This window comes from Panthera pardus, unplaced genomic scaffold, assembly GCF_024362965.1.
Source record: "Panthera pardus isolate Hobbes unplaced genomic scaffold, ASM2436296v1 HiC_scaffold_7, whole genome shotgun sequence".
Lineage (NCBI taxonomy): Eukaryota > Metazoa > Chordata > Mammalia > Carnivora > Felidae > Panthera > Panthera pardus.
In genome coordinates, this window is record NW_026527002.1 from 15,958,505 (window position 1) to 15,981,419 (window position 22,915).

The 22,915-nt window shown below is 38.2% G+C and overlaps 1 protein-coding gene across 1 annotated transcript in view; it reads left to right on the forward strand.

Moving 5' to 3' along the window:
- The first annotated feature begins 2,537 nt into the window (after positions 1-2,537).
- The window catches only part of MTFR1 (mitochondrial fission regulator 1), a 62,139-nt gene continuing 41,761 nt past the window's right edge, over positions 2,538-22,915 (forward strand). The window contains exon 1 of the mRNA XM_019421235.2: positions 2,538-2,634. The gene's annotated coding sequence lies outside the window, so the exon portion shown is untranslated. The remainder of the gene's footprint in view (positions 2,635-22,915) is intronic.

Consider the following 22,915-nt stretch of genomic DNA (forward strand, 5'->3'; position numbering starts at 1 on the left):
AGTTCAAGAAAACAGAAGATAACCAAAAACCAAAAAAAACCACAGGAATCAACCGAAAAGAGCTCCCAGTGGCTAAAGCTGGAACAACTTGAGCAAAAAAAAAAAATCATAATATAAAATATAAACAAAATATAAATATACATGATTCTTTATAAACAAATGATTGAGTATAAATAAATAATAAATCTTACTTAGAGAAGAACTCTAAATTACATAGCTATTCCACTCCAGGAGATGAAGCTTAATCTCTTATGACCCTTTAGGGTGGGTAGGATTTAGTGACTTGCTTCCAAAGAAGAGAGTATGGAAAGAAGGTAAAAAATGCAACTTTACAGTGGAGAAACTAGTAAATACTAACCTGGTCAGGTGATCACAGTTAACATCAGCAGAAATAAATCATGCTAATATCATGTACCCTCATGATGTGATGAGAAGGGCATCTCAACGTGTGGTATTTCCCTCAAACCTTATAACCCCAGTCTAATTCTGAGAAAAACAGCAGACCAATTCAAATCAAGGTAAATTGTATACTATATCTGACCACACTCCTCAAAACTGTCATAGCCATATCAAGATTCTGAAAAACAAGGAAAAATGGAGAAACCATCACAGACCAGGAGTCTAAGTAAGAAGGTATGCTGACTGAATGCAAAGTAGCATCTTGGATTGGATCCTGGAACAGAAAAAGGACATAAATAAAACCTGAATAAAGCCTGGAGTGTAGTAAATAGTGAGGTACCTATGTTGGCTCCTTAATTTTATACATGCATCATGCTAATATAAAATGTTAGCATTAGGGGAAACTGGGTGAGGGGTAGGGACTTCTTAACTATCTTTGCAATTTTTCTGTAAATCTAAAATTATTCTAAAATAAAGTTTATTAAAAGCAAAAAGTGAAACAACGTGCTCATAATTTCAGGTGTGATGACTGGAAGATTTTCCTCTACTTTCTGGCTCAGCACATTTTGCATCCTTTCTCCTCCACCAGCCACATACTTCTGGTGCCAGGTGCCATGAGACATAATCATAGGCCCTTTGTGAGTGAGATGGCATATAATATGGCTACATTACAACACCATGAAAGTTAGCAATAACTTATCACAGAGGTAGCCTAGCTCAACTCCTCCCCTCACGCAGATCCCCCAAATGCCCACGTCACTAATGGGCACATAGCATGCAGAGAAGTGTGAAGAGAAGGAAGCTGGAACGGAGAAAATGTAGGTCTTAACCAGTCTCTGTTTGAAGGGTTCTTTAAGACATCTTATTACAGAGTAGAAAACAACAGATAACCATGTGAACTCAGCGCTAGCATCCCTCCTTGGGTCTTAGAAAGGGCTGGTCCAAGTCAAGGGGCCTGAGCACAAACTTTATTAGATTCTCAGTAAATCTACCCTTTAAAGATCTCACAAGAAACAATTAAACTTTGCCAGAAACACCAGTATCCTTTGCCTCCACTCCTTTAGCTCAGGAGCATCAACTTTCATCAAGCCTCAGCTGAAGCACACATCTGGAATGTGTTTCTTGAGCCCCTGAGCTGGCTTAGGCAGGTCTCCCAGGCTCCCTACATTCCTCCATTATAGCATTAGGCTAAAAAAGTTTGTGTTTCTATCTTTCTGTTAGGCTGTAGGCTCACCAAGGGCATGGTTCAAGGCTTTTAAAGACTTTGTACTGTCATAATGGGCCCCCAACAAGCCCTTGTTGACTAAACGAATTAACACCCTTGCTGAAGTTGGGAAGCCCTGGCCAGGAAGGGACTTGGGCACCAGGGCTAAAACCATCATAGCTCTGGTGCCTGCCCAGTGACCTGTGGAATCTATTACAGAGGGAGGGTGAGAGAGACAGCCAATCAGCAACAGCCTTTTGAAAGGCCATACAGAAACAAGATTTTTACTCTACATATGAATTTCTTACGGGGCCTACACACGTTACCATGCTGAATTTATTCTTAGCTATAATGTAATGATAATTTCATGGCAGAATTTGAAATCTAGTGTCACAGAATATTCAACTGTTAAAAAGCATGTGTCCCCATGAATCAGACCAAACAGATGGTGTAACTGAAGACAGTAAAATCCTCATCCATGCTCTTTGTATACCCCGCGCCCTCAACCCCCCTAAACACAAACACACCCCAGATATGAAGCTCACGTGGGAAGATCTGCCAGGTAAATACAAGTCCCAACAGCGTGGGATAAAAGGGATAAAAGGGCTCAACATAAGTCAGGTTAACAAGGGCTTAAGACTCCCACCTTCTTTCCAGGTGATACACATTTACGGCTACATTCAGAATGTGGATCTTGCTACACATTTACAGAATGGGGTTTACTAGCAAAGTACTTTCCAGGACAGAGCAGTGAAGACACAAACAAAGCTAGGTCCACGCGATAGCACCCGCTTCCCTCCAAACTCCACGCATGCGCACACTGATTGTGAAAGGTGGGGGCAGGCGCGTGGGGCGGTAGTTTCTCTTCCCCTCCCCGTTCTGCCTACCCGCCTCTGGGCCGGAGGAAGCAGCTGATTGGTCAGTCTGGTCCGGACTCGGGGCGGAGATTGGGTGATTGGCAGTAACGCCCGGGGTAGCCAAGCTGGAAGCAGGGGAAGCTCAAGAAGGCTCCTGGCTGCCTCGCGGCCGAGGTAAGTGGGGGCTAGGGACTCGGGAAAGCGGTTGGCATGGAGTCGAGGAAGCGTCCGCAGGCCTGAGGGCGGTGGGAAGCCCTAGTAACAGAGTAGGAGCTGAAGGAGCCGTGGGTTCGGGCATTCGAGGAGGACCGCGGGCTCCATGGGCCGGTTGGGTGTCTGCGCCGCGGCTGAAGAGAGGCGGAGACGTTCTCGGGCTGCCGGGGTGGCTGAGGGCCCTGGTGGGGCTGGAGCACTGGCGGAGCGGAGGGAAGTCGGCCGACTTTGTCCTGAAGGCTGGGACTCACCCACGCACATCTGCCCCCTCCCTTCCGCTCCTGGTGCATCCTTCGGGGTCCACAGTAGGAGCGCCAGCCGCAGGTCCCTGGGAGGCCGCCCTTTGCGGTGGTTCCCTTGGGCGTTGCACTTTTTCCTGAGACTAGACCGGTCGGACTCGCGGGTGCACCTCCGGGCCGGACCTCGGGGATTCTGGGAGGAGGAGCACGCCTGCTGTTCGGCCTGGGAGGTTTAACCAGCCTCACCTGGCTTGTGTTGCTGTTTCACTTTTCGCCTCCCAGAACTTCCCAATGTAGCTTCCTGACCGTAACAAGATTTGCGTTAAGCCCCAAAGAAAAATCATCCTTTGACATTTAAAAACACCCTTTATTTTAGAAGTCTTTAAATACACAGGACGAGAGGTTAGTATAACGAACTTGGCGAACCCATCACCCGATTGTAACAATTGTCAACACATGATCGGCTTGCCACCACCCCCCCCCCCCCCAAGTAAATCCCAGACATTTAATTTCTCTTAGAAATTTCTTCAGCTTTGTCATGGTCAATAATTATAGTTTTTTCTGATCAATTGCTTTCTAGAGGGGTTCAGTAAAACAAGGCACACTTGAAGGTGTAGACAGCGGAAATTTAGTTTGCACTGCAAGAATGTGGTCAGTTCTCCGACAGAGCACTTTCACTACCCTAAGCTCAGGTTTTCAAAATCACTGAAAACAAAGGTACCAACCAGTGTAGTCTTGGCAGTAACATTATTGCTTTTGAGCAGTAATGTTAATATTGATAATTTCTATTTATATGGCACTTGGTACGTATGAAGCACTGTGAAATTGTTTCCACCTATTCATTTAATTTTTACAACAGCCATGTGAAGTAGGTATTATCCCATTTTACAGATGAGAGAAAAGAGACGCTAAGCAACTTGGCCAAGGTCACACTGATGTAAATAAGGGGGAGGGCAGAGGGGCCTGTGGTTTAGGATGTTAACCCTGGTCAGTGTCAAATTCTTGCTCTTTTAACCATAATTGAATGAGAATTGTGGAATAAATGTAACTGCATGATGTAAATGTAAATACGTAAGGGAAGAAAAAAACCCTGGAATTTGAGTATAACAGTAAAATAGGTATTTTTGTTTCAAATGGTAAAGGTTAATGCAATTGATTAAAAAAATTTTTTTTGAACATTTATTTATTTTTGAGAGGCAGAGAGAGAACACAAGTGGGGGAGGGGCAGAGAGAGAATGAGACACAGAATCTGAAGCAGGCTCCAGGCTCTGAACTGTCAGCACAGAGCCTGCGGTGGGGCTCAAACTCACAAACCATGAGATCGTGACCTCAGCTGAAGTTGGACGCTTAACTGACTGAGCCACCCAGGCACCCCTGCAATTGATTTTAAAATCGAAGTATGTAAATACAGATCAATAAATACAAGTGTTTAAAATTTCTATAGTATATGGCCAGTTAAAGGGGAAAAGAAACCAGGGAAAATATACTTCAATGAATAGTCTCTACCTCCTTTGGCATTTAGCATGTACTGGATATTTATATTGAATACTTTAAACTATATCTTTTATCTTCTCAGTCTTATGCTATCTTTTTTTTTTAATGTTTATTTATTTTTGAGGGAGAGAGTACCCAAGGGTGGGGGGCACAGAGAGAGGGGGACAGAGGATCTGATTCGGGCTCTGACAGCAGAGGGCCAGATGTGGGGCTCGAACTCATGAACTGCAAGATCATGACCTGAGCCAAAGTCGGATGCTCAACCAACTGAGCCACCCAGGCACCCTTCAATCTTATACTGTTTCTAAGACAACATCTTTATTCAAATAACGTTAGAGGAATAAGGAACTAGAGACAGCAGGACTTTTTCAGAGGACAGCAGGTTAGACCAGTTAAATTGAAGTTTAGGATTCCTACTGTAGGAAGTCTAGAAGGTAAAGTTAGGCTCACATGTGAAGTAATTTGAGTGCCAAGTTTAAGGAGTTTGAACTTGAGCAAAACAGTGACACACTGATTGCAACCATCCCTTAGGAAGAGTGAGGTGGCACTATCATGGACAGCTTCACCTGAGATGTGAAAAGATTAGTGACTTGACCTGGTGAATATATAGGAAAAAGATGGGGGTAACTTGAATTTATGGATATAAAGCAGGAAATAGGAAAAAAAAATAGCCTGAAAAGGGGGGATGGAAAGATAGTTTGGTTCTGAAGTGCTGGTAAATTTTGGTTTCCACAAGTTTATTTTCCTAGGCAGTTTTTAAAAATTTTTCTTATTGAACTGTAGTTGATATACAATATTATATTAGTTTTAGGTGTACAGCATGGTGACTTGATATTTATATGTATTACAAAATGATCACCAAGTAAGTTTAGTTACTATCTGTCACCATACAAAGTTATTGTGGTTTTATTGACTGTATTCCCTATGGTGTACTTTACATCCCCATGACTAATTTTATAACTGGAAGTTTGTACCTCTTGACTTCCTTATTTCACCTCTTTCTCTGGCAACCCCCAATTTGTTCTCAGTCTATGAGTCTCTGTTTTGCTTTGCTTGTTTTTTGTTTTGTTTTGTTTTGTTTTGTTTTAGATTCCACATACAAGTGAAATGATACATTCTCTGACTTATTTCACTTAGCATACCCTCTAAGTTCATCCATTTGGTTGAAAACGGCAAAATGTCATTCTTTTTATGGTTGAGCAATATTCCACTGTATATACATACCACAGCTTTATCCATTCATTTTTATCAGTGGACACTTAGATTGCTTCCATAGTTTGGCTATTGTAAATACTGTAATGAACTTAGGGGTGTATATATCTTTTTGAATTAGTGTTCTCATTTGTTCAGATAAATACCCAGAAGTAGAATTGCTGCATGATATGGTATTTCTATTTTTAATTTTTTAAGGAACTTTCATACTCTTTCCCTTAGTGGCTGTACAGATTTACATTACCACCAATAGTGTAGAAGGGTTCCCTTTTCTCCACATTCTTCCCAACACCTGTTGTTTCATGTCTTTTTTTATGATCATTAATATTTTGTTTAAAATTTTATAGTATAAAATCTTACAGAAAAGAGATAAAACACTCCCTTGTTTTATGAGGCCAGTGTAAATTTAAGAACAAAATTACACACACACACATGCACACGAGAAAAATTACCACCCCAATAAGTAAAGAAAAGCATTTGATACAATTCAGTATCCACTTATGCTAAGGCCACTGAATACTCAGGCATGCTCAGATTAAAAGGGAACTTTTGATCTGATGAAGAGGATTTATATAAAAGTTACAGTATCGTTATCATGCTTAATGATGAAATATTTATTTCCCTCCATGAGTTAAGAAATGAGACAAAAATGACTGCTATCAACACTTCTGAACAGTTCAGTAAAGCCAGGAAAAAGACAAGGAGGTTCAAAATTTGGAAACAGCTGATACGGTTGTCACAAAAATTTGAAAATATACTTTATTAGAACTAATTAGTACATGTTGCAAATTAGATAGTAAAGTTATACAAACCATAAAACTTGCAGTAGCTTTAAAAAAGCTCCTAATATTGAAGAATAAATTTAAATATTTGCAAAGCCTCTACATGGAAAACTACAAAATGTGATAAAAATTAAAGTAGACTCAAATGAAGGTAAATTGGGAGTTTGAGTATTGTTATGGTGTCAATTCTCCCCAAATTTATCTGTAAATTTACTGTGATTCCCATTAAATGTAGGTTTGGTTTTATGGCAATTGAGAGATGATTCTGTAATTTATATGGGAATGTATAAGACCAGAAGCAATAACGTTCTAAAGAAAAAGCCAGAGAACTTACACTGCTGGATATCAAAACTTAATACAAAGCTATAATTAAATAGAACAGTGGTACAAAGCAAAGTATTCTGAATTAGATTCTGATGTCCTTCCAGTATACTGTGCTGAGGCAACTGAATATCCATATGGAAAACAACCAACTTCATGCTAATCATAAACATGCATTTCTGGTGTATCTAAAGCTAAATACCCAACGTGGAACAAAACTTTCTGAAAAAGACACAGGAGAATATCTGCATGATCATGGTATAGACAGAGATTGATTTGTTAAGGACACAAAATACACAAAAACGAATAATGGGGAAGGGGCAGAGAGAGAATTCCAAGCAGGTTTGCACTGTCAGCGCAGAGCCCAGTGTGGGGCTCAGACTGACAAAAGGTGAGATCAAGACCTGAGCCAAAGCCAAGAGCCAGACACTTAACCAAGGGAGCCACCCAGATGCCCTTTAATATGTTAAGTAATCTCTACACCCAATTTGGGGCTCAAACTGGATCATATGGTAATTCTATTTTTAATTTTTTGAGGAACTTTTGTACTGTTTGCCACAGTGGCTGCACCAATTTACATTCCCACCAACAGTGCATGAGGGTTACTTTTTCTCTGCATTCTTGCCAACAGTTGATATTTCTTATCTTGATGCTAGCTATTGACTGGTGTAAGGTTGATATTGTTGCTTTGATTTGCATTTCCCTGATGATTAGTGATGTTGAGTATCTTTTCATATGTCTATTGGTCAACTATATGACTTCTTTGGAAAAATATCTATTCAGGTCCTCTGTCCATTTTTTAATCAGTTTATGGTTTTTTGGTGTGGGGTTTTATGTATATATTTTGGACATTAACCCCTTTATCAGATACATCATTTGCAGGTACCTACTCCCATTCTACAGATTACCTTTAATAGTTTCCTTTGCTGTGCAAAAGCTTTTTAGTTTGATGTAGTTCCAATTATATGTTTTTGCTTCTGTTGCCTTTGCCTGAGGAGACAGATAGCTGTGCCAAAAAATACTGTTAAGACTGATGTCCAAGTTTACTGCCTGTTTTCTTTTAGGAGCTTTATGGTTTCAGGTCTTACATTTAAGACCTTTATTCTGTTTTGAGCTTATTTTTGTATATGGTGTAAGACAGTGGTCCGGTTTCATTCTTTTGCATGCAGTTTTCCCATGTCCAGTTTTCCCAACGCTGTTTATTGAAGAAACTGTCTCTTCCCCATTTTATTTTCTTGCCTCTTTTGTTGTAGATTGATTGACCATGTGTGGTTTATTTCTAAGCTGTCTATTCTGTTCCATTGATCTTTTTGTCTGTTTTTATGCCAATATCATCTGTTTTGATTTTTATAGCTTTGTAGTATAGTTTGAAATCTGGGAGCATGAAATCTCCAGCTTTGTTCCTTTTTTTTTTTAATTAGTTTTTGTTAACATTCTTTTTTTGAGAGAGAGAGGGAGACACAGAATTCAAAGCAGACTCCAGGCTCTGAGCTGTCAGCACAGAGACCAACGCGGAGCTCAAACCCATGAACCGCAGGATTATGACCTGAGCTGAAGTCAGATGCTCAACCGACTGAGCCACCCAGGCAGGAGCCCCTCTGCTTTGTTCTTTCTCAAGATTGCTTTGGCAATTGGAAGATCATTTGTAGTTCTATAGAAATTTTAGGATTATTTTTGTATGAAAAATGCTATTGGAATTTTGATAGGGATTGCATTGAATTTATAGATTGCTTTGGATAATAGAGACATTGTAACAATATTAATTCCTCCAACCCATGAGCATAGTGTATCTTTCCGTTTATTTGTGTCATCTTCAGTTTCCTTTTATCAGTGTCTTCTAGTTTTCTAAGCACAGATCTTTTACTCCTTGGTTAAATTTATTCCTAGGTATTTTCTTCTTTTTAATGCAATTGTAAATGGGATTATTAATTTATCTTTCTAATAATTTGTATTCATGTCTGGAAAGCCAACAGATTTCTGTATATTAATTTTGTATCCTGCATCTTTACTGAATTCATTTATTAGTTGTAATAGTTTTTTGGTGGAGTCTTTAGGGTATTCAATATGTAAGATCAAGTCATCTGCAAATAGTGACCATTTTTTATTTCTTCCTTACCAACTTGGGTGTCTTCTGTTTCTTTTCTGATTGTTGTGGCTAGGATTTGCAGTACTGTGTTGAATAAAAGGCTGGCATAGGCATCCTTGTCTTGTTCCTCACATTAGAGGAAAAGCTTTCAGATTTTCACTGTTAAGTATGATGTTAGTTGTGGGATTATAATATATGGCCTTCATTATGTTGAGGTACATTCCCTTTATAACCATTCTGTTGAGTTTTTTTTTTTTATCATGATGAATGTTGATTTTTATCAAATGGTTTTTCTGTATCTATTGAGGTGATCATATGATTTTTATCTTTCATTTTGTTAATGTGCTGTACTGCACTCGTTAATTTGTAGCTGTTGAACCATTCTTGTATCCCCTGAATAAATCCCACTTGATCATGGTGTACGATTCTTTTAATGTATTGTTGAATTTCGTTTTTGCTAATACTTTGTTGACAATTTTTGCACCTGTGTTCCTAAGGCATATTGGCCTGAGTTTTCTTTTTTTTTTTTTTTTTTTTTTTTTTTTTGTAGTTTTGATAACAAGGCAGTGCTGGACTTGAAGAATGAATTTGGAAGTTTTTCTTTCTGTTTTATTTTTTAGAATGGTTTCAGAAGGATAGGTATTAACTTTTTAAATGTTGGGTAGAGTTCGCTTGTGAAGTCATCCGGTCCTGGGCTTTTGTTTGTTTGGAGTTTTTTGATTGCCAGTTGAAATGAATAGTAATCAGTCTGTTCAGATTTTCTATTTCTTCCTGAGTTAGTCTTAGAAGAGTGTATGTTTCTAGGAATTTATCCATTTCTTCTAGGTTGTGCAGTTTGACAGCCTATAATTGTTCTAGTAATCTCATAATCCTTTGTATTTCTATGGTATTGGTTGTAACTTCTCTTTCTGATTGTATTTCTTTGACATCTTCCTCATTTTTTCTTGATTAATGTGGCCAAGGCTTTATCAATTTTGTTTACCTTTTAAAAAAATAGCTCTGAGTTTCATTAATCTTTTCTGTTGTTATTTTATTTTATTTTTATATACTTCATTTATTTTTACAGTTGACTCTTGAACAGAGGGGGGCAGTTGAAGTCCTGACATCCCTCCATGCAGTTGGAAATCTCCCTATAACTTTTGATTTCCCAAAAATGTAACTACCAAACTAGAAAAAGAAAGTGTTGTTAAGAAAATTATAAGAGAGGGGCACCTGGCACCTGAGTCTCTCAGTTGGTTAAGCATCTGACTTCAGCTCAGGTCATGATTTCATGGCTTGTGGGTTCGAGTCCTGCATCGGGTTCTGTCCTGACAGGTTGGAGCCTGGAGCCTGCTTCAGATTCTGTGTCTCCCTCTCTCTGCCCCTCCCATGCTTGTACTCTGTCTTTCTCACTCAAAAAGTAAATAAACACTTAAAAACATTTATAAGAGGAAATACATATACAATACTGTGCTGGACATATTGAAAAAAAATCCACATAAAAGTAGACGTGCACTGTTCAAACCCATGTTCTTCAAGAGTCAGCTGTATTTTTTTTTTTTTTACCATGGGCTTTGTTTTTCCTTATTTCCTTTAGATGTAAGATTATATTGTTTATTTGAGATTTTTCTTGTTTCCTGAGATAGGCCTATATTGCTATAAACTTGCCTCTTAGAACTGCTTTTTCTTTGCCCCATATATTTTGGAATATTTTGTTTTCATTCTCATTCATCACAATGTATTTTTTGATTTCTCTTTGACCCATTGGTTGTTCAGTACCATGTTGTTTAGCCTCCGTATGTTTGTGGTTTTTTCTACTTTTTTTTCTTGTAATTGATTTCGCGTTTCATACTGTTGTGGTTAGAAAAGATGCTTGATATGATTTCAGTCTCCTTATATTTGAGAGAAATTTTGTGGCTTAATGTGGTGTTCTGGAAAATGTTCCATAGACACTTGAAAAGAATATGAATTCTGTTTATGGATGGAATACTCTATATGTATCTGTTAAGTCCATCTGGCTTAATGTGTCATTTACTGTTTCCTCATTGATTTGCTGTCTGACTGATCTATTGATGTAAATGGGTGTTAAAGTCCCCTACTGTTGTGTTACTGTACAATTTCTCCTTTTATATATGTTATTTCCTTTTTTATATCTGTTAATATTTGCTTTATATATTTAGGTGCTCTTTGAAATGTTAATTACTGTCAGCTACTCAGCTATTCTTTTGTATGTTTGTTGTGTACCATTTATACAAATACACAGTTTATTATTATTTTTTAAAGTTTATTTATTTTGGGGCGCCTGGGTGGCTCAGTTGGTTAAGTGTCCAACTTCAGCTCAGGTCGTAATCTCCCGACTTGTGGGTTTGAGCCCCGTGTCGGGCTCTGTGCTGACAGCTCAGAGTCTGGAGCCTGCTTTGGATTCTGTCTCCCTCTCTCCCTGCAGTGTGAGCACAGAGCCCGATGTGGGGCTTGAATCCATGAACCGTGAGACTATGACCTTAGCTGAAGTCGGACACTTAACCCTCTGAGACACCCAGGCACCTCTAAATTACACAGTTTAGATAAAAAACATAAAATGTCACTGTAATCCCACCATTTAAGGATTTTAGCCTCAAGTTTTAGCCTAAGTCCTAGAGAAGAGGTTGGCAAACTATGGCCCAATAGCATAAACTGGCCTGAGGCCTGTTTTTGTATGTGAGCTAGGAGTGGTTTTTACATTTGTAAGGAGTTAAAAATAAATTTTAAATGGACTATTTTGTGATTGTTGGTTCATAAGCTCCTTAGGAGCTTCCTGGTTGTTCTGAAACCTGACATGGTTCTTGGACAGCTGGGAGAGACTTGAAGAAAGAGGCAAGCCGTTCTGGATGGGTAGGTAGCAGGTTTAATAAACAAGGGAACTCACTAGGCTTATCTTGAGAAGCCGCAGGACAGATCTCCACACCTGCCTGCCAAATCTTAAAAGTTTCAATAGGGGCCTTAACTGGGTTCAATCACATATACTCCTCAGATGGTCTTAACACCGTATCACTATCTCAAGGGTTTGTCTTTAGGGCAACTTCTGGGGGGGGGGGGAAGCAATTCGAATGCACACTGCAAGGGTGGGAGAGGGTGAGGAGCCTCCTGTTGCCAAGAGTCCAGCTCACGGGACTTAAAATTCATCTTTTTATGTCTGCTTAGTCTTTCAAGGTATGCATGAGGTACTTTTGTGTATTTAAATAACTCTCTTTTGTTAGATGTTTTGATTTCTTTTCCATTTTTTTAAACTATTACAATACTTAGGACAGCTTTTCTATTCAGAATTTTGTCAGTATCAGATTATTTCTATAGGATAAATTTTTAGAAGTGAAATTGCTAGTATGTACATATTGTCAGGTTGCCCATCAGACATATTGGACAACCTATGCCTCTGCCAATATTGGGTTGTCTCCTTTTTCATCTTTGCCAATTTGATAGGGAAAAAGATATTTTAGTTAAGGTTTATTTGATTATTAGGTCATTAACATTTTTTCATGTTGATTGTCCGTTTGTATTTCCACTTATAAAATGCTTACTCATGTCCTTTTCCTATTTTTCCATTAGGCTTCTGATCTTTTACTTGTTGATTTACAAACACTATATATACATTTGGGATAGTAATCACTTGTTATATGCAAGTTGCAGATACGTGTCTTTTTTTTTTTTTAATGGGCCTTTTTTTTTTTTTTTGGTCTATTTATTTTAAGACAGTGAGAGAGAGGGGGAGGGGCAGAGAGAGAATTCCAAGCAGGCTTCACACTGTCAGTGCAGAGCCCAATGTGGAGCTCAAACTCACAAACCATGAGATCATGACCTCAGCTGAGATCAAGAGTCAGATGCTTAACTGACTGAGCCACCCAGGTGCCCCAAGGTAAGATATCTCTTTATCCCAGTCCGTTTCGGTACTGACAGGAAGTACAGCCTATAGTGAAATTATTTATTTATTTTTTTTTTAAAAGTTTATTTATTAGAGAAAGAGCATGAGCAAGGGAGGGGCAGAGAGAGAGAGAGGGAGAGAGAATTCCAAGCAGGGGCTTGAACCCACAAACCATGAGATCATGACCTGAGCTGAAACCAAGAGTCAGATGCTTAACTGACTGAGCCACTCAGTCGTCCCTATAGTGAAGGTTTTTAAGATGAATGTGGAAAAATATCCTGAAATAACAAGCAGTGATTGCATAGATATTACTGCTTGGGATGAAATTAAAACTTATTTTTGTTTTAGTTAGTTGATTTAAACTAATATCTATTTTACCATTATTGCTATACTTTTTAAAAAAAGATTTTAAGTAATTAAAAAAAAAAAAATCTGTGTCTCCCTCTCTCTGACCCTCCCCTGTTCATGCTCTGTCTCTCCCTGTCTCAAAAATAAATAAAATGTTAAAAAAAAAAATTAAAAAAAAAAAAAGATTTTAAGTAATCTCTACATCCAATGTGGGATGTGAACCTACAACCTCAAGATCAAGAGTCCTATGCTCTACTGACTGAGCCAGCCAGATGCCCCTGTATGTTTTTTTTTAATTTTTTTTTAATGGAATCACACACACAAAAAGGAATCACAGGTATATGGTAGTTTGCAACTTCTTTCATGTATTTTTATTATGAACATTTTTGTATATAACTTTTTGTTTTAATGGCCATAAACTTAGAGTGGATATATTGAATTTATTCTGTTGATGGACATTGAGTTTGCTTCTAAATTTTCTCTTTTTACACTAATGCTCAGTAAATACCTTCTCCAGTTTTATAAACTAATAATGTTTATTTACAAAGGTCTAATTTACTGAGTTTTGCCCCTCAGGCAATTTTTTATACACATAATATGCAGGGGGCAGTAATTATTACACAACTTATGAAAATCACCTTTAAAAAATTTTTTTATTAAAAAAAATTTTTTTTAATGTTTATTTATTTTTGAGAGACAGAGACAGAGTTCGATCAGGGGAAGGGCAGAGAGAGAGGGAGGCACAGAATCTGAAGCAGGCTCCAGGCTCTGAGCTGTCAGCAGAGTCTGATGCGGGGCTTGAATTCATTAACTGTGAGATCATGACCTGAGCTGAAGTTGGACCCTTAACTGACTGAGCCACCCAGGTGCCCCTGAACAGTTTTTTCAAAAGATTGTTTTTAAATTGATGCCAGAAGGGGTGCCTGGGTGGCTCAGTCGGTTGAGCATCCGACTTTGGCTCAGGTCATCATCTCACAGTTCCTGGGTTCGAGCCCTGCATTGGGCTTTCTGCTGTCTGCTTGGAGCCAGCTTTAGATCCTCTGTCTCCCTCCCTCTCTGCACCTTCCCCGGTCCCTCCCTCCCTCTTTCCCTCCCTCCCTCTCCCTCTCAAAAATAAATAAATATTACAAAATAAAATAAAATTGATGCCATAGTACTTAATTCATTTGCATGGGAGTGCTTAAAATAAAAATAGTTCAAGAAGAAGATATGTAATTATGTCATTCATTATAGTTATATTTCAGAGATCCTCATATGAAAATAGTGCACTCTTAGTTCAAATGAATATATAAGACTACTCTAATCTCTTTTATTATTTATTTATTTAATTTTTTTAATGTTTATTTTTTTTTGAGAGAGAGAGACAGAGTGAGAGCAGGGAGGGGTAGAGAGAGAAGGAGACACAGGATCTGAAGCAGGCTCCAGGCTCTGAGCTGTCAGCACAGAGCCTGATGTGGGGCTCGAACTCACAAACCGTGAGATCATGACCTGAGCCAAAGTTGGACGCTTAACAACTGAGCCACCCAGGATCCCCCTCTAATCTCTTTTATATCAGAAAAGTTGACCTCTAAAAATGTTACAGAAAATGCCCTTCAGAAATGTAATTTCGTATATAAAATCTGTTTCCTTAAAAGAAATATCATCAAGTTGTAATTTGTCTTATTAAACTTTTTATCTGAACAGGGTTTTTTTTGTTTTGTTTTTTTTTTTTGGTTGTTGAGAGATGTAGTTTAGGTCATGAGATTTATTCATTTGTGGACTGAAACAAGTGTGACTTATACTTTAGATTCTGTGCTAGGCGCTGGGAATATAGCAGTGTATTTAATTTTGCATGAACAGTGTAGAATATTAATCCTGAATAATTGCCATTAAATTGTACCCAAGGGTCAAATACTGTATCATTATTTTATAGTATGGGAAAGTGTTCTGATTTAAAGTCTCAACCAGACTGAAGTATAGCAGTGGTCACTAGATTTTAATTTCAAGTTTAATTTCCAGAAAGTAGGGAGGGCATGGCATTGACATAGGATTGACAGCTTTTCATTGTGATGAGTAAGGACATTAAAAAAAAAAAAAAAAAATCAAGTAACATCCATCTGCTGTCCCCATATCCTAACAGAAAAGGCTTTTTTACACCGAAATGTAAGAAGGATATAGTCTCAAAATAAAGGACAGTAACTTCAAATTGAATAAGTTTTTTTTTTTTGTTTGTTTTGTTTTAATACTTCATGGTCCTTATTTTTCTTTCGCATCATTGTTTGGCACTAGAATGTAGAGCGTCATTGGGGTGCATTGATTTATCTAATCTTTTAGTATTCTGAGAACAGGAAACCTTATTCTAATAAATTAACCAACTGAATAAGAATGTCCTTTTAATCATTTTAGACTCCTTCCACCTCTGCTATAAAATGGTCATACTCCTCTCTCATATTGTAAAGATAATTAAATGGCCATTCTCTTGAATAGTTCCCAAAGACCTTATAAAAATAAGCTCCAGTGTACTGTTGTAGCTTTTAACGTTTTTGGCATTTTAAATTTAATGACAACATAAATTAATAACAACTTTGCTATTATTACTAACAGGGTTATTGTGAAACTATTTACTGGTAATGAATTTTTTTTATCATAACTATCTCAAAAGCATACACTGCATTTGTTGATGCAGTATTAGTGTTATCTTTGATTTGATTGCCATAAACTTTAATTGGTGTAACTGTACACTCTTATATATTTTCATAGTATTTGTAGAGGGAAGAGAAAGTCTGTTTTCAAGATTTATCTATTTTCATTTAGTCTTGTCTACTGCCCTGCCAATGACCTGTTCTCCTCCTCCCCCAAATAGTTTGCTATTTCTTATAGTCTATGTCAGAGTAGACTAGACTATAAGCTTATATCATCATCATAAAATTCTTGAAGTTAAATTATATATGTATTCATACAGAACCTAGAAAACAAAATGCAGTCTGATTCTTAGCCATCTTTTTTTAAGCCTTTTTTATTTTGAAGTATGACACACACAAAATGTAATATAAAATGCACAAACATGAATATATAACTCAATAAATTCTTACAAAGCAAATGTCCATGTAATCACCGCCCACATTAAGGAATAGAAAGTTGTATGCACTCTAGAAAGCTCCTTTATGCTCTCTACCAACTATTACCCACTCCCATCCAAAGGTAACCACCATTGTAACTTCTTACGTAGCTTTGTTTTGCCTTTATTATTTTCTTTTTTTTTTAAAGATTTTAATTTTAAGTAATCTCTACTCTTTTTTTTTTTTTAATGTTTTTATTTTTGGGAGAGAGAGAGAGAAAGAGAGACAGAGTACAAGCAGGGGAGGGACAGAGAGAGGGAGACATGATCCGCAAAGCAGGCTCTAGGCTCTGAGCTGTCAGCACAGGGCCCAATGCGGGGCTTGAACCTGTGAACCACTAGATCATGACCTGAGCTGAAGTTGGATGCTTAACCAATCGAGCCACCCAGGTGCCCCAGGTAATCTCTACACTTAACATGGGGCTCGAAGTTAGAATCCTGAGATCAAGTGTCATATGCTCTACTGACTGAGCCAGCCAGGTGCCTCCTTTTTATTATTATTTTTTAAAGTTTATTTATTTATTTGAGAGAGCATGAGCAGAGGAGGGGCAGAGAGAGAGAAGAGAAAATCCCAAGCAGGCTCTGAGCTGTCAGTGTGAAGCCTAACCTGGGACTCAAACTCACGAACTGTGAGATTATGACCTGAGCTGAAACCAAGAGTTGGATGCTTAACCAGCTGAGCCACCCAAGCGCCTCTCCCTTTACTATTATTATTTTTAGCACCTTTGTGATCCATAGTGATGTTTACTTTTTCATTCCTTATACTTGCTATAGGTGCCTTCTCTCAGTAAATTTCATCAGAAGTCCCTTTTATTTTTTTAATTTTTTATTTTTCCCCAAGGAAATAACTACTGGCCTGGATATACTTCTCTGCCTTGACAATTCTCTGATGCTTTCAAATAGATGATTTTTATATTTTGTCCAGTTTATTTATCCTCTTGGGAGGATGATTTGTCTGAAATTACCTAGTTCACCTATAAGTAGAAGCAAAATGCTTACATAATCTGTTCACATTTGAGATAATGTAGAAAAGATACTGGCTTGCATCTTAGATGTCCTTCGTTTAATATTTTAATATTAACTTAGCAACTGTTATATTCCGTATACTAAGTGCTGAGGTCACTGTGGTGAATAAGATAGTTTTTGGTGATTAAAGTGCTGTGGAGATAAGCAGTTTAGGTACATTGTTTTAATGTGGTATATAGGATAATATTTACAGGAGTACCCTAATCCTGGTCCATCAGGAAAAACTTTGGTCCATCAGGAAGAACCTCTTGGAGGAAGTGATAGCTAAGCTGAAATAAAGGACTAGTAGGACCTAGCTTGATACAGGGAAACTATAGGGAGGTGGAATACTGGATAAAAGAAAAGTCTAGAGAGCCTGTTGAGTTTTTAGAATTATCTGTATGACCAGATCGAAGAGTAGAGTATGAAAGATACAGAGGATAGGAAAGTGCAGAGACCAGATCATAAAGGACTTATTTCAGTATTGAGAATGAATAGAAAGGGGAGAGCAAAGTTGGTGGGGGGGGACTATTAACTAGTAATAGTCTAGTTAATAGATTTTTATGATAGTGTAGGCTTTGGATAACTGGATTGGAATAGAATAGCAATGTAAATGGAGTCTGATCTATTTAGGAGGAAACCTACATCTTGATTGTAGAAAATGAAAGAGAAAGAAGGAATGATTGACGATATGGGTGCCATTTTCTGAGGCAGTAGCAGATTCAGGAAGAAAATTAAGGAGCTTGGTTTTGGATCTTTGGTTTGAGAGCAGATGGGAGAAACCAGAAGGTGGCATGTGATTGAAGCTGACATAGGGCAGGAAAGAGGATTTATCTATACAGAGTGGAGCTGATGTAATGAGACCTGTGAGTTGAGGGGGTGTAATCCTGAGCCCTTAGGGGGAAGGAGGGACAGGAGAGAATGGGGGACAGAATAGGTGCGGATGTAGGTAAGTGTATGGCATGTGGAGTGGCAAGATGTTGAGGGATTTCCTGTTAGATGATTTCTCTATTATTTGAAGTAGTGTGCTTCATTTTTGCTGAGAAATGATGGAGGAAGGGTTGGAGAGATTTGGATAGCATGGAGAATGCTTCAAAAAGCTGCTTGGGGAATGGAAGAGGGGGAAGAGTAAGAAAATATTTGCCTAGAATGCTAGACAGCAGTGAGGGCCCGTTTGATGTCAGAGGTAGCACATGTTTGTAGCAACATCAAAATGTGAGATTTCGTAATTTTTCTAAGGTCCAGTTGTAGGAAATGAAGCCTGTTGGATTAATCAAGTTGTGGTTTGTAGAAATAGAGCAGTAGAGTAAGGAGTTGAAAATACTGACACAGAGTGGTTCAAGTGATTTTTGGCTGCATGGGGGTAGAAGAAAGTGAAGGCGGAAAGGGATTGATTAGGTTGATGAAAATTGCAGGGAAGAATAGACCGAAGGTCTCAGTATGGACAGGGTAGATCAGAGGAGTATCTGAGGGAAAGCTAGAAGGTGAGATTCTTTTTTTCTAGATTTTTTTTTTTTTTTAAAGTTTATTTCATCTCTATAACCCAAGGTGGCGCTCGAACTCAACCCCTAGATGAAGAGTCGCATGCTCTTCTGACCGAGCCAGCCAGGTGCTCCTAGATTTTGTTTTTAAATGAAAAGTAAACCATACAAAGAAAAGTCCACTTCTACCTGCTCTGGCCATTTTTAAGAGTTTGATGTGTATCTTTCTATAAATAAAAAGGTTGAGGCTTGGGGCATTTGGGTGGCTCAGTTGGTTGAGCATCTGACTTTAGCTCAGGTCATGATCTCACAGTTAGTGAGTTTGAGCCCTGCATCAGGCTTGCTGCTGTCAGCGCAGAGCCTGCTTCAGATCCTCTGTCTCCCCTTCTCTGCCCCTCCCTCACTTGGGCTCTCTCAAAAATAAACATTAAAAAAAAAAATGGTTGAAGATTTTTGTTTTTTACAGAAATAAGATCATACTTAACATATTCTCCCTAAAAAAACAAAACATTATTCTTGCTGTATCATGTATATTCCAGCGAGTCATTATATAGACTGTTACTTTTTTAAAAAAATTGAGAATAGTTAACACAACAATGTTACATTACTTTTAGGTGTACAACATAGTGATTCAATAAGTTTATACATTGTGTTATGCTCATCACAGGTGTAATTACCATCTGGACTTCACTCACTTAATAGATGCATAATATTTTCTAATATGAGTATATTGTAATTTAACAATTGTTTTATTGATGAACATTAAGGTTGATCCCAGTTTTGTGGTTAGAAAAAGCACTGTAGACAATATCTTTACACATGTGTTATTACATACAATGCTTTTGAGAGAAATTCCTGAAAGTTGCATAAGTTGGTCAAAGGCTATGTATGTTTTTAAAGCTTTTATTTGAGGTATAACTCACATTAAGGAAAGTATGTAAGGATACATCTTGGTAAGTTTCTGTTGGTAGGTGGAGGAAGGACTACAAAGTATCCTCCAAACTGAGAAGACACTTAAGACTGAAAAGCACAACAGGCAACTCCATACAGTTAACACAGAGTTTTATTCTGGGTAATTTACTGACAGGGTTGGTTGGATGATAATCTGGACATCTGTGCAGCTATTCCCTGAAAAGTCCGGATCTTAGCCTACAGATTTTTATAGAATGTGCAGGAGGGCATTTTAGTTTTAGTGAGATCAGAGGGCTTGCAGGCGTTTAATTGACAGCTAACCTTTAACAGACCTTGTGGTGCCATCTGTACTTCAGGAGAGGGAATGACTGTTACCTCTAACAGATTCATGGGAGGCCAAAGCAAGCCTCCTTGGCGGGCATTTCTGAGGGATGTATATTAATCTCCAAGGGGTCAGGAACACATAGCCCCAAGAGAGATCATTGAGCTAGCAGATATGAGCAAGATGAAAGACTAAAGGTAGAGTCAGTATTTTCAACTCTCCTACAGTTTCATAGAATAAACATACCTAAGTGTCTATGTTAAGAGATCAGAGTATTGCCAGCACCCTTAGAAATCCCTCTCAGACCTGCCAGTCAGGACCCCTGTCTTCAACAGCAAAACAGAACAAAACAAAACTTGAAAAAAAAAAAAAACAAAAACAAAAACAAACCTGATCTGTGATTAGCTTACTTTTAATTTTACCTGGTTTGGTTCTTTATATGAATGGGCTTACACAGTAGTCTCTGGGATGTGTCATGTCTGAATATTAAAATCACCTAGCACTGGCAAATAGAAGATACATTTATTGATTTACTAGTGCTCAGGGGGCCAAAATGCAGAGAAGTTGTTGATTAGGAATAGCTTTGATATAAAGCGAGAGAGTAAGCAAGGAGGAACCCTTTGAGAAGGCTTTGAAGCAGTATTATAAATAGGGAGAGCCCAGTGTCAGTTCAGGAAAGGAGGGGACATTTATCTTTAAGAAGCGTTCTAGAGAGCACAGTGGAGAGGCTTGGAGGAAAGGTTGGCAGTAGGAGGCTACCAACTGACTATGTGACCTCTTTCCTGTGTGTTTCCGTTTAACAAGGACGATTTCCTTTCTTGAAATTTCCTTTTTGTTTCTTTGCTGACAACACTTCTGTCATTATTTTTCTGCTACCCTTTGATCATTTTCCCCCCAGGGGTTTTTATTTTTTATGCTAGTTCCTTAGTATTTCCTGGGGTTTCTATTCTGGCTTCTTTTCTTAGTCATTCACTCTTAGATTTCATCTCCTTTATCCAAGCCTGTGCTCTCCAATCCTTGGCTCAGATTGCAGAACATCTCTTCTTGGCAAAAATAATTTTAAAATATTAAAAAAAAATCCTTTCCATTTGAAAAATGAGCAAAAGATACTTTGGAGAAGATACCAAAATGCTCCCAAGACATGTAAAGAGCCCAGCAGAATGGCTAAAATTTAAAATACCAACAATACGAAGCAAGTATTGACAAAAATTGTATCACAACTAGAACTCTCTCATTTACTTGCTTATGAGAGTGTCCTTTGGAAAGATGTTAGTTTCTATTAAAGATGTAGCCATATATTTTATTTATACAGATCTTCCTGGACTGATGATGGAGTTCTGTCCCAGTAAGCCCATTATAAATTGAAGATACCATAAGTCTAAAATGCATTTAGTACACAGAACTTACTGAATGTCATAGCTTACCCTAGCCTACCTTAAATGTGATGAGAACACATTAGCCTACAGATGGGCAAAATCACCTAATACCATTCTAAAAGTGAAAAACAGAATGGTTGTATGGTTTCAGAATGGCTATAAGTCTATGAGTTGTTTACCCTGTGATCACGTGGCTGACTGGGAGCTCTAGTTGCTGTTGCCCAGCATCACGTGAGAGTATCGACCATATATTGAAAGCCCAGGAAAAGATCAAAATTCAGAATTTGAAATGTGTTCTCTACTGAATGTGTATTTGCTTTCACACTATTGTAAAGTCAAAAAATTATGAGTTGAACCATTTGTGAGTTGGGACTGTCTGTATATCTTGTGATGTAGCAGTTGTACTTCTGAGCATATCCTCAAGAGAAATGAGTTTTTACGTGTACCTTTCTATGCTATGTGCAAGAATTATTTTAGCACCTTTATTTGTAATAGATAAAAAATGGAAACAACCCAAATATTCATGAACAGTAAATTGGGTAAGTAAATTGTGGTACAGTACATAACAGCAACGAAAAATAACTGATTTACAAAGGATGTGAATTAATCTCACAGACATTGTTAAATGAAAGAAGTCAGACACAAAAGAATACATCGAGTGGGCAAAACTAATAAATGCTCATAAAAGTTAAAATAGTGGTAGAGGCGCCTGGGTGACTCAATCAGCTGGGCGTCTGACTCTTGATTTAGGCTCAGGTCATGATCTTGAGGTTTGTGAGACTGATGATCCCTGCGTTGGGCTCTGTGCTGACAAGGCAGAGCCTGCTTGGGTTTCTCTCTCTTCCTTGTGCGTGCGAGTGGGGGAGGGACAGAGAGAGGGTGACACAGAATATGAAGCAGGCTCCAGACTCTGAGGAGCGAGCACAGAGCCCGATGCCAGGGCTTGAATCCATGAACCCCAAGATCATGACCTGAGCTGAAGTCAGACACTTAACTGACTGAGGGACCCAGGCACCTCGTGTCTCTCTCAAAATAAGTAAACATTTTTTTAAAAGTCAGAATAGTGGTTAGAATGGGGGCTTTTGGGGTTCTGGGGCTCTTGATCTGAGTGGTGGCTACACAGGTCTATATATACATAAAAATTCATCAAGTTGGACACTTAAAATTTGTGTACTTTTCTGTGTAAGTTACATTTTAAAAAAGTGATAGGCTGGGTTGCTTGACTGACTCAGAAGAGTGTGCGACTCTTAATCTTGGTTATGAGTTTGAGCCCCACAAAGGGTGTAGAGATAACTTAAATAATAAAACTTTAATAGGATTTTTAAAAAGTTTACTTTGAGAGAGTGGATGCATGTGTGTGTGAGCTTGGGAGGGACAGAGAGAGGGAGAGGAAGAACCCCAAGCAGGCTCTGTGCTAACAGCAAGGCTCAATCTCATGAGCTATGAGATCATGACTTGAGCTGAAATCTAGTCTGACACTTTACTGACTGAGCTACCCACACGCCCCAATAAGTAAAACTTAAAAAAATTTCATCTTAGAGACATCTGGCTGGCTTAGTTGGTAGAGCATGTGACTCTTCATCTCAGGGTTGTGAGTTCAAACCCCACATTGGGCATGAGGCCTACTTAAAAAAAAAAAAGGTCAAAAAATACTTATGTATATATAAAAGTGGTAGGTTTTCAAATCTGACAT